The sequence below is a fragment of the Scylla paramamosain genome, chromosome 29, assembly GCF_035594125.1.
Source record: "Scylla paramamosain isolate STU-SP2022 chromosome 29, ASM3559412v1, whole genome shotgun sequence".
Taxonomy (NCBI): domain Eukaryota; kingdom Metazoa; phylum Arthropoda; class Malacostraca; order Decapoda; family Portunidae; genus Scylla; species Scylla paramamosain.
Genome location: NC_087179.1, coordinates 14,549,380 through 14,554,379, shown reverse-complemented (window position 1 = coordinate 14,554,379; position 5,000 = coordinate 14,549,380). Strand labels below are relative to the sequence as shown.

Below are 5,000 nucleotides of genomic sequence, written 5' to 3'. Positions count from 1 at the left end.
AAAATAAGAAAAAAGATCTTAAAGAACTCTGTGAAAAAGGCTTAATCCCACGTCCCTATTCGGACTTTTTTAACAACATTACCTAATTTTGATGCTTAATTGGTCACAAAGATGTAATACTTATCATTCATTTTTTTTTTATAACTGAGTTACGGCCAAGGGTAACAAAAATTTAAAGGAAATACTTGCTTCATGTAATTTAAACCTATCTATTTGAAAGATTTCATTAATTTGAAGGAAATTGTTTGCTTTATGTGGCTGAACCAATTGATTTGAAAGAAAAAAAACTTTTTTTTTTTTTTTTTTACTTTTTTTTTCTTGGTATGCATTTTGTTGGAAGAATAACAACAGAATATAATGGTATAATATATTTCTGAATAGGTACACAGCATTTATGATTTATTTCAATTTGTTTTGTTACTGAATGGATAAATACTGTTCTTTTTGTAAGGAATATTTAGTTTTATAATAAACTGGAATCATACATTTGTAGTATTTTTTGTGTCAAAAAAGACCTAAAATAAGTTACAACACCTAAAATTTTAAATTTTCATTGATAAAGCGTCGTAAGTCAGAAAATAAAAATAAAAATCCCTATAAAATGCATCTAAAGGAACAAAGTGTTCTTTTGTTTAGTTAATACTAATGAGGAGCCATATTCACCTAATAAAGATGGTAAGTTTTGTTGTTTTGTGAAACATGATCAAATTCATAGGACTTAGCAACTTTCAAATGCGTCTCCTGAAAAATCAGGAATTTGGAGTTACGACCCTCTTGCAATGAGGTAGCGATATATATATATATATATATATATATATATATATATATATATATATATATATATATATATATATATATATATATATATATATATATATATATATATATATAATGTCAGATGGCCATTTGCCTTATCAAAGGCACCTTGTAGATTCACAGAGGCTCGGCAAACATCGCTTGGACTTGAAAGACAAACAATGACACAGTCTGGTGTACGTTTGCCCTTGACAGAATCATACAAGTGACAAGATACAGTCACCAATCAAATACAGCAACCTGTTCAGGAATTATTCCTTCCATCACGTTGCACATGCAAGATGTTAAAAACACAGACCTGTATTCTCCGCTGCTTTTTACCTACAGGGACAAGAACAGCTGCCTTCCATTTCCTGGCCAGCCTTCTCAATGTAATACTTATCTTGAATAAATCTTATAATGGCCCCTTCGGCATACCCGCCAAACAACTCAAGATGGCGTACGTCATGCCATCTGCACCAGGAGCAGTGGATCTTCCAGTCTTGAGGCCTGCCAGGAGTTCCCTCTCGTGGTATCAGCACAGGCGTAGTCACTTCTGTTGATTCAGGAGCTTACAGAAACACTCTTTTCATACTCGCGATCCTGGAATTCCCGTGTAATTTCCTGCAGCAAAGAAGACAAGCCAGCCGCGTGTGCCCACGTGCCTGTTAAATCATCAGCTGCCTGGCGTGGGTCCCTCACCACCCTAACATCTCGTTGTTTTCCTCGCACCTTGTTGGCCTCATTCGAGATTGCCTTAGGACTTAGCGTTGCAGCCACTGCTCCTGAGAAACCCTCCCAGTACCTTTGCCTCGCTTCACGTCCATCCATGCTACGTGCTTTTGCCACTTCTTGTAGTACATTTCTAGTTTCCACAGTTTTGCCTGATTTTATCCACTCCTGATGAGCTCTGCTTCATGAATTACTCCAAGCTAGAACCTGCTCAACCTTGGTGTAATCTTCTCACACGTGTTCTCTTACGCTCTGCCTCGTTTCCACCAACTGCCGCCCACTACTTGCTCCACTCAGTCCTCATAGAATGTATCCACATCATCTATAACACGTGTCTCGGAGACCTCGAGTGTTGAGCAGACACGCATAATTAATGGTTGATTATAATCAACCCGTCCTGCACGCAGGTGTGTTGGTGAGTTATCTCCAACCAATCACAGCAGGAACACCAGCAGCAGTAGTAGCATGAGTAGTAATAGTAATAAAGTAGTAGTAGTAGTAGTAGTAGTAGTAGGATACATACAAGGTCCATCCACGAACTGGTCACCGGCAACAAACGAGAAATCAGGACTATTTGAATTATTCTTCACAAACAAAAAATGACGAGCAACAAGAAAATGTTAACCCTTCGGGTGCAGGTGACGATCTCTTACGGAGGGAAGCGGCCGCAGCGCGTGCGTGTGGTCGCCAAGGACCGCGGCGCGCTGCTGTTCCCCTACCGCCGCAAGCTGGCCTCCATCCCGCTGTACAAGGCGGGGTGGACGCGCCTGCCCGGCGACTTGTGGCGCAACGAGCAGGCCATGGCGGTGCCCGTAGACATGGCCAAGCTGCTCAAGTACAAGAACCTCGCCCTGCAGCTGTACTGCCTGCGCGGGAGTGACGTCAAGCACAAGGGCGTCTTTAACTTCCGGCGGGTGATGGCGCAAGCAGCAGCAGGAAGACGAGGTGTTCCTGGCCATGCGCTACTCCGCGCTCTGCTGGTGGCACCGCCTCACCTTCGGCTGCTGCCGCAAGGCTGCCGACGACGAGGCGGTGCCGGTGGTGGTGCGAGGCGGCGGCGAGGTGCGGGGCCGCGACGCCGGAGACGGCGGCCTGGTCAACATGTGGGCGCGGCGTCCCCTGCCTCAGGGACCCCTGCCCTGTCCCAGGCCACATCTCTGGCAAGCGTGCCAGCCCCCGCCGCGGACTCCCCCGCCACCGGCGCCATGGAGCAGCTTGGGGAGCTTCCACCCCCGCGACCAGTGCGATTCCCCGACTCTGGCGCGGTGTTCCCCCAGCTGCTGCGGGGAGCACGACCTGGGGGCCGCGGAGGTAGGGACGCGGCAGCAAGCTGAGGAGGCAAGAGAGGAGGCACCCCCGCAGCGCGGCCCCATGGAGTCACGGACGGCTGGCGCGCGGCGTGGTGGTTGCCCTCGGGGCGTCGGGCGGCCTGGCGGTTACCGCGGGCACGCTGGTGGCCGGTCAGGACGCACCGCTCGTGCACTGGCTGGTCTGCGGACTGGCTGCGGCCCTCCTGCTGGCGTACGCATTCGCCCACGCCCGTGTGAGGCGGCGACGCTGGGCGAGGCAAGAAGCAGAGGGCGCGAATGGTGTCCCACAGAGAGCGTCTCGCCCTGAGGAGAGCTGCCCACCCGGCCCCAAGGACAGACAGCTCTCAACACACTGGCGGATCACCAAACACGGATGACCATCTCTATGACCATAAAAGGTGCAGAGATTGTGTGAAGACGTGGCACTGATGTCCCGTCCCGTCACGAAGCACTGGTGACGTGTTTCCCCGCGAGGCTGTAACTGCTGCAAGGCATTTGCTGTGCCTTTGTATAGAAGAGATGCAAGTGTGTGTGTGTGTGTGTGTGTGTGTGTGTGTGTGTGTGTGTGTGTGTGTGTGTGTGTGTGTGTGTGTGTGTGTGTGTGTGTGTGCAAGTGTGTGTGTGTGTGTGTTCTGGTATTATTAAAGGAATGAGGGGAGGAGTTTCTTCCGCCATCATTATTACTATTAATATTAATTATCATATAATAATCCGTCTTGTCCTTCCGTTAGTACGACGTTGACGCTTTCACAAATGATTACCTGTGAGTTGTTGGTCCAATGTTAATATATGGGTTCCTTGAGGACCTCATGATACTACTGAGGGTGTTCATGTGTTTCTGCTTTCGTGAAAGTTTCACGCGTCCCGCTAGCTATTATTATTATTATTATTATTATTATTATTATTATTATTATTATTATTATTATTATTATTATTACTTTCACTATCATCATCATTAACATTCATATTATTATTTACTGTGCCGTGCATTTCTCATCAATCTAAAAAAAATACTACTACCACTAGGTGTTTGTGTTGCTACATACTCGTACTACTACTACTATTAAGTACACAAGAAAATAAGGGAAGCTGCAAGAAGCCATCAGGCCAATACGTGCCAGTCCTTGCATGAAACATGCCTTTGTATTTATATATCTCTCTATCTGTTTATCTGTCTTTCTCTCTATCGATCTGTCTGTTTATCTGTCTATCTATTTGTCTGCCTATTTATACAAACACACAATACGAATCACTCACTCACTCACTCACTCACTATGTTCCAACTTGTGCGGCGTCTCTGTCTATCTGTCTGTGTGTCATTCTGTCTGTCTGTCTCTGTCTGTCCACTCTTGTGTGGTGTCTTTTCTGTCTGTTGTTCAGCTGCCTGCGTGCTGTTTGTCTACCTGTCCGTCTGTCCGTCTGTTCTCTGCTGTCTACAAAGTATAGTGTACTGTACCACCTGCTGTCTGCTGTCTGCTGTCTGTTGTCTGCTCAAGGGACGCCAAATACAGATCCTAAAAACATCCTTGAAATCCTAATAACTTTCTCTAGAGCCTGTTAAAAGCCTAGAATTGTGAAAACACCCTTGAAGATCCTAACAACTTCCACTGGAGCCTGTTTAAACTAGGATCATGAAAACACCAATGATGATCCTATAAACTTCCACTAGAGCCTGTTTAAAAGTGTACAATTCTTGTTAAACTATCACTAGGATCATGAGAACTTCCTTAACTCGACTGAATTCTCCTGGAGCTTATTAAAAATAGTTGTAGTTTTTTTTTCTTTATGTAAGAGGGTCACTGGAAAAGGGCAACAATTTATATATATATATATATATATATATATATATATATATATATATATATATATATATATATATATATATATATATATATATATATATATATATTATATATATATATATATATATATATATATATATATATAAAGCCCACTTAAAGATCTGCCCTCAAAGCGATATCAGATAGGATGATAAAAAAAAAAAAGATAAGTCTTGAAACCCCTCTTGAAGGAGTTCAAGTCACAGGAAAGGCACCCAGAAGCTGGCAGGGAGTTCCAGTTAACCAGTAATAGAGATGAAATACTGAGAATCGTGGTTAACTCTTGAATTAAAGAGGTGGGCAGAACAGAGGTGAGGGAAAG

The 5,000-nt window shown here is 44.2% G+C and overlaps 1 protein-coding gene and 1 long non-coding RNA gene across 5 annotated transcripts in view; one reads left to right on the top strand and one right to left on the bottom strand.

Moving 5' to 3' along the window:
- Window positions 1–484, top strand: part of LOC135115377 (uncharacterized) — a 2,432-nt gene extending 1,948 nt beyond the window's left edge. For all 3 annotated transcript variants that reach the window (XR_010275973.1, XR_010275972.1, XR_010275971.1), the window contains one exon: window positions 1–484. This exon is cut by the window's left edge. This is a non-coding gene — a long non-coding RNA (uncharacterized LOC135115377).
- The window catches only part of LOC135115376 (ER membrane protein complex subunit 8-like), a 123,155-nt gene that overhangs the window by 14,683 nt on the left and 103,472 nt on the right, over window positions 1–5,000 (bottom strand). The gene's annotated exons all lie outside the window — the stretch shown is intronic.